Here is a 12,396-nt window from a genome sequence, read left to right on the forward strand (position 1 = left end):
ATGGCCGTAATGGATTCCGCATGCGCCAGTCCCGTCGCCGTTCCTGGGTTTCCGGGAGAAATGGGCGCTCCAGATCCTCAGGTGGCGCTTACCATCGTCTTTAGGACGGAATGTCAGGCGCATTGGAGGAGTCTGGTTATACAAACATCGTACGAGGCTGTTGCCTGACCGTCACTCCAGGGCTCGGCCTGGTCGCTGCAGCCCGTACCCACTCCTTTGGAGGTGCCGTCCCTTTCTGTGACTGGTGAGTACTGCAGGGAGGGTGGTTCTTGTGCAGATTTAGAATCACTGGTAGAGACGGTGTCCCTACTTAATAGCAAAAAAAGAACAAAAAAAACATCTCGATGGTTGCTCAGTGGCTTCAGGGTGGGTTTACAGAGCCTGTAGGTTACCCACACATATTTTCCTGGAGATTGGGCAACTCAGGTGCAGCCCTGAGCAACGGGATATCATTAGCATATATTGAGGTTTTCTCTGTTTATACGTTAATTAATAAAAAAAAAAAAATAAAATTTAGAACCAAATTAATATATTATAGGCATTAAAATAAACAAATGAATACCAAAAGGTATTAATAAAAAAAATAAAAAAATTTAAAAAATAAAAATAAAAACAAAAAAATATATATATAAAAAAATATATATATAAAAAAAGAAAATTAAAATAAAACGGGATTAAAAAGAATAAAATGATACTAATAATAAATAATTTAACAAAGTAATTTTATAGGTAAAAAAAAAAAATTGGAATATATATATTACAAAAAAATAAAAATAAATAATACATATATAAATAAATACACAGGTTTGATCTATATATACATTTATTACGTATGTTGATATCCTCCTGCGTGAGAAGCCTTACTTCTTTCTATCCTGTATTGTGTTTATTGGCTGGCCTTTTTTGCGGATGTTTTTCGGGATAGATCAGTCCCGCCGGGTGTTCTCCCAATTTCCCTTTCAGTGTGGAGTGTAGTAGTTTACTTCCCTGCAGTTCATAATTCTCCTCGAATTCGTTTTTTTTATGGGAATAAAAAAAAAAAAAAAAATATGTATTTCTATCTAGATATATGTATGATGCACATTGGGAGTATGAGAGCGGTATATTTGGGTGATTTCCGGTGGAAAGTAGTACTTCATGTTAAGTTCCTGCTTGTGTCAAGTTACTAGTTTAGGGGTAGTGTCATAGCCTTCTGATCAGTGGGCCTGGAGCTCACATCACCTTATCTACCTGGGAAGAGGTATAAAAAATAAAAAAAAACACTATTTGGGCTTCCAAGAATGATATGACGTTCTTAGTTCATATTTCCGGGGGGAGGCGCGGTAGTGTAATCCCTCTACATTCGCTCTATTCCTTGGGGTTTGTTGGACACATTTGGGTTTTCTTATTATGTTTGTACGGGTCAACCACTGAATGGTCCTCCTGGTAGGTCTTCACAGGTCAGCATTGTGATCCTCCAAGCATCTTTCTACATGACTCGTTTCACTGTACAGTTTGGTCTGGATGTCCGAACGGTCTAAGTCACTGAGTTCAGGTCGTTTCTGGCTGCATGGGTTCGGATCCCACTCTGGGCACCTGTGATAGAGATGCATCAGTTTATTTGGGTTGGTTGACAGAAGAGAAGCTTAGCACTCCCCTTGACAAGGATTGACTAGGCTGCACAGCCCCCACAACAAATGTATACCACCTACCTTGTGGTATCTCTACCAAAATTTCAGAGGCGATTCGGGTATAGTTTGGGGTGTATAACATTTTTCGGCCCTGCCGTCCCCTTCGGCCTTTTGTTCTGGCTGATTGATAATTTCTCCAGGCTGTTTGTCTTTCCATTGTATATGCATGGCGTAGTCTGCAGCTGTAGGTCTGTGATTTAGCAGCTTGCTTTCCTGCAGTGTTTTTGGGTTGGGAATCCCTCACCTAATATGAATACATAAATGAATGACTGTAAATAATGAATAATAAAAAAATAAAAATAAAATAATAATAATTATTTTGGTTGTTATTTCAGTCGGGGTAAGGAATATTAGTACTCTTGAGTTGGGGGTCCGTCATTCATGATGATTCGGTAAAATATTGGGTGGGTACCACTACCTCCCCTCCGCCTGGGTTGGTCTGGTAGGTAAGGTTCATTGATATTCGTTTTAACTTCACATATGGTGGGCTCTAATTTTACATTAGGATGGTTTCCTCTTTGATTTTGTGGTGTTCCTTTATGTATATAACAAAAAAAAAAAGAAATCTATAGTACAGCTGTCATAGCTGTGTGAGTAAGTGCTTTGCCTCTGATACAGAAGGTCATGGGTTCGGATCCCATCATAAACTTTTGGTCTATATATTAATAATAATGGTATATGTATATAACAGTGTTTTATGAACAATATCTATTTTAGACCTAATTTATGATCCTCTTTGTGGGTTGAGTTTTGGGCTAATTGTTTTTTCTTTCAGGTCCTGGGCTTTCAGCGTGTTGATGGTGACCTTTCAAATATCTCCAGTGCAGCGAGGATCGCATCCCCGGGGGGCACTCCTTGTTTTCGAGAGGTGAAGTCTTTGGACAGGGATCCAGGAATTCAGGTGGTCACAACTTCTTCCGGAAGTGGTTGATATAGCTTTGCACCCGGGGTTCAATTATGCTGCTGCCCCTTGGTTATCCTGGAGCTCAGGACCTTATGTGTCCTGTCATTCTAGTTGGGGGGGTTGGTGTAATTTCCTGAGTTGGTTATTTTGGTCATACGGGGGAAGGGTTAGTTATACTATACGAGGGTTTAGTACAATGGGTGGTAGTCCGGTGCCGTTATCGGGAAGATGCAGCTATATAGTGTACTGGTTACAGTTTTCTGAATCAACAACCCCTCTCTAATTGGTTATAACCTGTATTATTATTACCTTCCGGAAGTACATACAGGCCCTGCTGGAAGTCTTTTTGTGGACATATCATCTCCACCTCTGCAGGCAGGGAGTTCCTTAGTTAGCTCACTGTTCTTACACTTAAGAATCCTCCTCTATGTTTGTTTATAAATCTTCTTTCCTCCAGATAAGAGGAAGTTTCATGGTTAGTCTTTGTCCTGGGGATAAATAGATGGGGGAGTTGTCTTTGGATGGTTCTTTGTTATTATTAGCATAGTTATTAGACCTCCCCTTAGTCAATTTTTTCCAAAGTGAATAACCCTAATTTTGATAATCTTTCAGGGTACTGTAGTTGCACCATTCCAGTTATTACTTTAGTTGCCCTCTTCTGAACCCTTTCCAGCCCGGCTATGTCTGCCTTGTTCACAAGGGCACAGAACTGGACACTCCTCCATGTCTGGGCTGATGTGTAGAGTGGTAGGACTATGTTTTCATCACGGGCATCTAGGTGTCCCGTTTGTCATGCGACCCATTATCTTATTGGCTTTGGTTTGTTAAGGGGAACCGTTGGCATCTTCCGCTTGGATGTTAGTTGGGGCAATTTCTTTTTGGCTTGTTGTAAGGGTTTCAACAGACTCGGATCTGCTGGGTGGTGGTCGGAGCCCCGATTGGAGAATGGGTCTCCTTCGTGGCGGCATTTGAGTTCAGCAAAGATATGGTGGTGGCATATGGCGTACGTGCCCGCTGGGAGTCCAGCGGTTGGCATACCGCTCTGATGATTATGGCTTAACTTGCCCGCTGGGAGTCCGGCGTTTGGCATACCGCTCCGATATTATGGTTTATTAAGGTTTGCCGCTTTAATAAAGAAGCTGTGGCCGATCACCACCCAGCAATAAAAGTGACACAGTTGTCAGTGTTTTTGTTATGGGTCAAGGTCGGGTAAAGGGGCCAGAGGTGAGTAAGTGGTGGTCCCCTTCCCCTTCTTCCCTAGATACCAGCAGTCTTATATAATGACACTGCTAATACACACAGGATCTTCCCCCTACCTGTAATGCTTTGCAGAACTTCTCTTTCAGCTCCTGTGCCCAGCATTTGTCTCCTCACTGTCTGCAGCTACACAGTAAACACTTCAGCCCTGAGTCTGTGCAGCTGAAGGGGTTAAGATTCCTAGGATAGAGCACACAGCCGGCAGTGAAGGGGGCGTGGCCAGCACAGTGACGTTTCATTTACAGGCTTGTAAACGACCTTTATCAGAGCAGGGAGAGAAGCTGACATCACAGGTCATGTGACCCTCAGTGAAATCTGAGAAACCAGCCACCGGAAATAAAGTAAGTGAATTGGAAAGCTGTTACATTTGCCCAGTTAGGAACATAGAAAGAACAAAAAAATAACTTGGATAACCCCTTTAAGACACACAGGTAGATTGCTCCCACACCTTGGTTGTTTATGTAATAATCATGTACCTTATTTTTTGCCCTATAAGATGCACCAGCCCATAAGACATACCTAGGTTTTAGAGGAGGACAATAGGAAAAAATATTCTTCATTAAACCTCAGCTCACAGCCCCAATCAGACCCATTGTGGGTCTCATTGCGGCTGGGAGCTGAGGTTAAATGAGGAATATTTTCTCATTAAAATACACTCACCTAAAGAATTATTAGGAACACCATACTAATACGGTGTTGGACCCCCTTTTGCCTTCAGAACTGCCTTAATTCTACGTGGCATTGATTTAACAAGGTGCTGATAGCATTCTTTAGAAATGTTGGCCCATATTGATAGGATAGCATCTTGCAGTTGATGGAGATTTGAGGGATGCACATCCAGGGCACGAAGCTCCCGTTCCACCACATCCCAAAGATACTCTATTGGGTTGAGATCTGGTGACTGTGGGGGCCATTTTAGTACAGTGAACTCATTGTCATGTTCAAGAAACCAATTTGAAATGATTCGAGCTTTGTGACATGGTGCATTATCCTGCTGGAAGTAGCCATCAGAGGATGGATACATGTTCTCATTCTGTTTACGCCAAATTCGGACTCTACCATTTGAATGTCTCAACAGAAATCGAGACTCATCAGACCAGGCAACATTTTTCCAGTCTTCAACAGTCCAATTTTGGTGAGCTTGTGCAAATTGTAGCCTCTTTTTCCTATTTGTAGTGGATATGAGTGGTACCCGGTGGGGTCTTCTGCTGTTGTAGCCCATCCGCCTCAAGGTTGTGCGTGTTGTGCCTTCACAAATGCTTTGCTGCATACCTCGGTTGTAACGAGTGGTTATTTCAGTCAACGTTGCTCTTCTATCAGCTTGAATCAGTCGGCCCATTCTCCTCTGACCTCTAGCATCCACAAGGCATTTTCGCCCACAGGACTGCCGCATACTGGATGTTTTTCCCTTTTCACACCATTCTTTGTAAAACCTAGAAATGGTTGTGCGTGAAAATCCCAGTAACTGAGCAGATTGTGAAATACTCAGACCGGCCAGTCTGACACCAACAACCATGCCACGCTCAAAATTGCTTAAATCACCTTTCTTTCCCATTCTGACATTCAGTTTGGAGTTCAGGAGATTGTCTTGACCAGGACCACACCCCTAAATGCATTGAAGCAACTGCCATGTGATTGGTTGACTAGATAATTGCATTAATGAGAAATAGAACAGGTGTTCCTAATAATTCTTTAGGTGAGTTTATGTCATATCTCATATCAGATCCACAATCAGACCTCAGCTCAGACCCAATGTGAATTACCCCCAATCAGACCTTCGATGACAGCCCCAATAAAAAATAAGACCCCCATTCAGACCTAATATGAGACCCCCATGCCTCATATCAGCCCCTGCCTCATTTAATCAGCCCAGCGTCATTTTATCTTCCCGCAGCCTTTTTATCAGCCCCCATGCCTCAGATCACATAAAATAAAAAATCCACTTACCTCTACTGCTCTGGACGCCACAGCTTCTTATCTCCAGTTCTCTGTCTTCTTCTTCCTACCATAGGCTATGCTGTGACCCGACGCGAACAGCATAAGGTCAAAGAGCAGCAGACAGCTGAGGACCAGGAAGCAGGGAGTACAGAGCATTCACCGCTTCCCTGTCTTCCGGTACTAATGAGCTCTTCCATACTGGGAGCACTCATTAATATTCTCCCTATAAGATGCAGTGACCCCCACTTTTGGGGGGGAAAAAGTGTGTCTTATGGGGCGAAAAATATGGCATACATATATACGTACGTACGTACGTACCGTTCCTAAGATATTCCCAAAAAATGCATTAGCCAATAGAAGCCTGGTCACATGACCCTTATCAGCCAATAGAAGCTCGCAGGCCCCTAGTCTTCACATACATACAGTTTTACACCAGGTTTCCATAACAACCCAGCCATTTTTATACACTGCTGTAGGTCAGCTTTAAAGGGGCAGGGCGCTGTGGATGACACTGTTAAGTGAGCGGAGTGCTGTAGAGGTCACAGCTAAGGGGGCAGGTAGGGTGGCCATTCAGGCCACCCTCAAAAAACTGACTCAAAAACCCCACCCCCAGGTCCCCCTAAGCCACACCCCCAACCCGGTTAGTCTATGCCCCCTCCCTTTCCGCAGGCAATGGGGATTGAAAAAAATAATGGTAAAAATCAACTTCTGTCATCTGCAGGGGTGAGAGGGTGACTTTCTACCTGCAGCTCATGCTCAGACAGCACAGTGCTTCTGTCTGAGAGTGAGCTGTTCAAAAGAACATCCCTGTGTCCATCCAGGCCCTGCGCAGGACGGAGGATAGGGAGTCTGAAAGCCGGACTGTCCGGCCTAAAACTGGACCTCTTGCCACCCTAGGGGTAGGCTGCTGTGGAGGTCACAGTTAAGGGGACGGTCCGCTGTGGAGGTCAGTGCTAAGGGGCAGAATGCTGTAGAGGCCATTGTTAAGGGGATGGGAGTTGTGGAAATCACTGTTAAGGAGATGGGGTACTGTGGAGGTCACTGTGAAAGGGGCGGGCTGCTGTGGATGTCACTGTTAAGGGGGCGTGATGCTGTGGAGGTCACTGTTAAAGGGGCAGACTACTGTGGAGGTCTCTGTTAAGGGGACAGTCTGCTATGGAGGTCAGTGTTAAGGGGCGGGGTGCTGTAGAGATCACTGTTAAGGGGGTGGGGTGTTGTGGAGGCCACATTTTAAGGGAACGAAGCTCTGTGGACCTCCACAGAGCTTCGTTCCCTTAAAATGTGGCCTCCACTGTTAAGGGGGCGGATTATTGTGGAAATCACTGTTAATGAGACAAGGTACTGTGGACGTCACTAATAAAGGGCGCTGTGGATGTTACTGTTAAGGAGCAGGCCACCGCGGAGGTCACTGTTGAAAGGGCAGGGTACTGTAGATGTCACTGTTATAGTGGATATTTTCGATATCTTTTAACGACACACACAAACATTTAACGAAATAGATAAAATATACCTGTGCGAAGCCGGTTCCTTCTGCTAGTGTATAGAAACTGAGAGAGGGTGACTGTGGAGGTCACACACACTCTATATATGTGTGTATATATATATATATATATATATTGTGGGGTTTTGCTCTGGTAGATAGGGTAAGCGGACACAGTTCTTAACTCAAAACGTCAGTGTTTATTCACATTTGAGGCAATTGCACAAAACAGCACGTAACTTTGCAGTCTTGGTGTTAATTCACACACAATGAAAAGTTCATATAACACAAGTCACCTTGCTGGCAGTTCTGCCTCAAGTAGTCCACAGCAGGCTTTAGGGGGCCTGTTTCCCCAGTGTGCGGCTCTCAGCCCTCCAGCACGGCACAAAGCCTCAGATCCCAAAAACAGAGACATCTCTGCTAAGCCAGGCTGCCTATTTAAGGACAGCCAGGTGCTGCCAAAACCCAGCTAGAGTAGCAAAGGGGGGAACAAATCTCATGTAATTGCCCACGATTCCCAGGAATGACTTTATTTGCCTAGTGGTGACAGGTCGGAGCCAATTCCGTATCGCCTCTATTTTGTTTACTTCGGGTTTAATGACTTCGCGCCCACTGACATACCCCAGATACTCAGTCTCTTCTAACCCTATTGCACATTTTTTTGGGTTAGCGGTTAGGTCAGCTTTCCAAAGGGAGTCCACTACAGCCTGCACTTTTGGTAGGTGACTTTCCCAGTCGGTACTGTGGGTGACAATATCGTCCAGGTAAGCCAAAGCATACCGACTATGTGGACGAAGCACTAAGTCCATTAGATGATGAAAAGTTGCGGGGGCGCCATGCAGACCAAAGGGTAAGACCTTATATTGATGCAGCCCCTCAGGCTTGATGAAGGCAGTTTTCCTTTTGGCAGCCTCTGTTAATGGCACCTGCCAGTACCCTTTCGTGAGGTCCAAAACAGAAAAATACCAAGCTTGTCCTAACCTCTCGATGAGCTCATCCACCCAGGGCATAGGATACGCATTGAATTTGGAAACCTCGTTAAGTTTTTGAAAGTCGTTACAAAATCGCAATGTCCCATCCAGCTTAGGTATCAATTATATAGGACTGGCCCACTCACTTTTTGACTCTTTAATGATGTCTAGCTGCAACATTAGCTGCACCTCCTTCAATATGGCTTGTCGCCAAGCCTCAGGTACCAGGTATAGTTTTAGCCGGACTTTCGCCTGAGGCTCATTTTCAATGTCATGCCGAATTGTGGAAGTGCGTCCAGGGAGATCCGAAAACATATCCGTGTTCTGGCTAATAAACTCCCTGGCCCCCTGAGCCTACTTAGAAGAGAGGCTGTTAGCAATTTTTACTGTGGCAGCCGCTTCCCCTTCTTCAGACAGAGGGTCCGGTACCGCTTCCCTTAGAAAACCTCGCCGCGGGCTGTCTTCAGTACTGGTTTCCCTATCTTTCCATGGTTTGAGTAGATTCACATGGTACACCTGCTTCGGTTTTCACGTCCCTGGCTGGTGTACCTTGTAATTTACCTCTCCAATTTTTTCAAGTACCTCGTAGGGCCCCTGCGACCTGGCCAGGAACTTTCTGTCCATAGTCGGTATCAGAACCAAAACCCGATCACCCGGGTAAAGCCTGCCGGTTATAGACCCAACTCTGGGCTCGCTGAGCTGCCTCCATATGCTCCCTAACAAGAGGCAACACTGTCTCTATCCGATCTTGCATCTGGGTAATGTACTCAATGACACTTTATGTGGAGTGGGTTGTTGTTCTCATACCTCTTTGGCCACGTTCAAGAGACAGCAAAGGGTGTCTGCCATATAGCAGTTTGAAGGGCGAGAACCCAGTAGAGGCCTGAGGTACCTCTCGCACCGCAAACATGAGATAGGGCAGAAGGAGGTCCCAGTCCTTCGCATCTTTAGACACTACATTTTTAAACATATTTTTTAATGTTTGGTTAAACCGTTCTAACAGACTGTCCGTTTGCGGATGGTAAACGGATGTCCATAGTTGTTTTATGTGCAGCAACTTACAGAGTTCCCTCATCACCTTGGCCATAAAAGGGGTCCCTTGGTCGGTCAGAACCTCTTCAGGTAGTCCTACTTGGGAAAACATCTCCATTAACTCCTTAGCTATGAGTTTGGCCAAGGTATGTCGCAGTGGCACCGCCTAGTCTAGAATGACTAAGATGTGTTGATGCCCTCTGGCGGACTTCGGTACTGTGCCTATGAGGTTCATAGCTATTCGATCAAACGGTACTTTGATAATCGGGAGAGGTACTAGAGGACTACGGAAATGTGGCTGGGGGCTAGTTATCTGGCAGGTTGGGCAAGACTTACAAAACTCTTCCACTTCTTTAAATATGCTGGGCCAGTAAAACCGCTGTAGAATATGATCCTGAGTTTTCTGCAGCCCCAGGTGACCCCCGAGAATGTGTTGATAGGTTAGATCTAACACAAGCTTGCGATAAGCCTTGGGGACCACCAACTGTTCAATAGGCTCACCCCATAGTTGGTTTACCGATACAACATACCCTGATGAACCACAAAAGGGGGAAACACTGACTCTGCCCGAGTTGTTGTGGTTCACCTTCTACTATTAACACATGTTCGCAGGTGTGGGATAGGTTTGGGTCCCGACGTTGGGCGGTACCAAAATTATCCCCGGAGACATTTAGGTCTGCCAATTCAGAACCCGGCGACAAGTCCTCCACGTCTCCCACCAAACACACTTAGTGGGGTTGTCCCCCCCTCTTCTACCGTAGTGGCCAGTGGTAGGGGTGACCGCCACTACGGTGGAAGAGAGGGAGACAACCCTGCTAAGTGTGTTTGGTGGGAGACGTGGAGGACTTGTCGCTGGGTTCTGAATTGGCCGACCTAAATGTCTCTGGGGATATTTTTGGTACTGCCCAACGTCGGGACCCAAACCTATCCCGCGCCTGCGAACATGTGTTAATAGTAGAAGGGCCAGTGGTAGGGGTGACTGCCACTAGGTTCCCAGTGTTCTGGTCTCCCCCCTGAGCCGGGTCACTGCTAGGGTTACCCCTGTCTCATGGGTATCAGTCCACAGTGCCGGGAAGCCTCTCCCTATTATAAGTTCGTAGTGTAGATTTGGGGAAACTGCCACTTCGTGAGTCCATCTGCCAGCCCCTGTGGTTAGAGACACCAGAGCGGTAGCATAGTCTTTTAAGTCTTCATGGATGCACGTTACCCCGATTTTCCTGCCTACTCCGGCGGACCGTACTAGGGAAGCCCTTACTAGGGACACCAGACTCCCTGAGTCCAGCAGAACCTCCACTGGAGTGTCTCCTACCTCCACCTGGCACAGGTGGTTTCGGGTTTTTGGGGTACCTGCTGCACACAGCTTCCTGGCATACAGTGACTGACGGTAGCCATAGTTAGTTTCCATGGGTTCCACCTGCTGGGGACAGACAGCTCTTATATGGCCCGGCTCCTGACACCACCAGCAGACTATCGGAGCCAGGTCCGTAGAGGGTACACCCAGAGTTTGGTTGGCACAAGTCGCTGGGTCTGGAATGGAGATTTATGGGGTTTGACCGCCCCGCCCCAACAGTACCCCCTGTAACAGTCTTGGTAGCCTTGTAGCGCTCCACCAGGTCCACCATTTCTAGGGCGTTGCCAGGAGAAACCTGGACGATTCAGTGCTGGAGAGGGGGTGGCAGAGCCCCCTAGAAAACATCAGTCAATAGTCTAGGGAATCAGCACATCAGTCTGTAGCCACTTTTACAAGAGGTGGAGTAAGTCATAATACTGGGTCCTCGCAGGCTCAGCCGGCTTAAACCCCCACTGATGTACTGGTCACGGGGTAGCTTTCCCTGATGGCCACTTTCTCGTACATCGCCAGGTAGGTTTCGATGTTGTCTGCGGGGGTGATCTTAGGAATCGCGGCATAGACTGCTTTCCGGGCATCGTGGACACTTGAGGTTGCTCCTGCTGTCTGCAAAGCCATAACGTGTTGTAGCAGCAACTGGTTAGTCTCCTGCTGCTGCTTATTTGCCTCGCGTTGCTGCAGGTTTGTGTCTCGCTGCTGCAGATTAGCCTCCACCACAGCCTCCATTTTGTCTTGAGGCACTGGTTGTAATACAGCTGGTTTAATGTACGACATACAATCGTGCCTGAAAAATGCAGAAACCAAAAACATCGACGTTCACGCCAGCCTCAATGCTCTTGCTCACATCCTCCACCAATTGTGGGGTTTCGCTCTTTTAGATAGGGTAAGCAGGTGCAGTACAGAGGCAAAACGTCAGTGTTTATTCACACTTGAAGCAATTGCACAAAACAGCACGTAACTTTGCAGTCTTGGTGTTAATTCACACACAATGAAAAGTTCATATAACACAAGTCACCTTGCTGGCAGTTCTGCCTCCAGTAGTCCACAGCAGGCTTTAGGGGGCCTGTTACCCCAGCATGCGGCTCTTAGCCCTCCAGCACGGCACAAAGCCTCAGATCCCAAAAACAGAGACATCTCTGCTGAGCCCAGCTGCCTATTTAAGGAAAGCCAGGTGCTGCCAAACCCGGACCCGCACTTAAACTCCCAGACCGCCACTGCAAAAGTCACTGTCAAACGGGCGGTCACCGTTAAAGGGGCGGCCATTGTGAAAGTCACTGTTAAAGGGGCAGTCACCGTTAAAGGGTCAGTTACTGTGAAAGTCACTGTTAAAGGGGCGGTCACTGTGAAAGTCACTGTTAAAGGGGCAGTCACCGTTAAAGGGGTGGCCACTGTGAAAGTCACTGTTAAAGGGGCGATCACTGTCAAAGGGGTGGCCACTGTGAAAGTCACTGTTAAAGAGGCGGTCACCGTTAAAAGGGCAGCCATTGTGAAAGTCACTGTTAAAGGGGCAGTCACCGTTAAAGGGGCAGTTACTGTGAAAGTCACTGTTAAAGGGGCGCTCACTGTGAAAGGGGTGGCCACTGTGAAAGTTACTGTTAAAGAGGCGGTCACCGTTAAAGGGGCGGCCACTGTGAAAGTCACTGTTAAAGGGGCAGTCACCGTTAAAGAGGCAGCCACTGTAAAAGTCACTGTTAAAGAAGCGGTCACCGTTAAAGATGTGGCCACTGTGAAAGTCACTTTTAAAGGGGTGGTCACTGTTAAAGGGACGGCCATTGGGAAAGTCACTGTTATTTAAT

At 46.5% G+C, this 12,396-nt stretch overlaps 1 pseudogene; it reads left to right on the forward strand.

Moving 5' to 3' along the window:
* The first annotated feature begins 1,602 nt into the window (after positions 1 to 1,602).
* LOC120987518 lies at positions 1,603 to 1,717 on the forward strand (annotated as a pseudogene).
* Positions 1,718 to 12,396: the final 10,679 nt, after the last annotated feature.

This window comes from Bufo bufo, chromosome 1 (genome assembly GCF_905171765.1).
Source record: "Bufo bufo chromosome 1, aBufBuf1.1, whole genome shotgun sequence".
NCBI classification, from domain to species: Eukaryota; Metazoa; Chordata; class Amphibia; order Anura; family Bufonidae; genus Bufo; species Bufo bufo.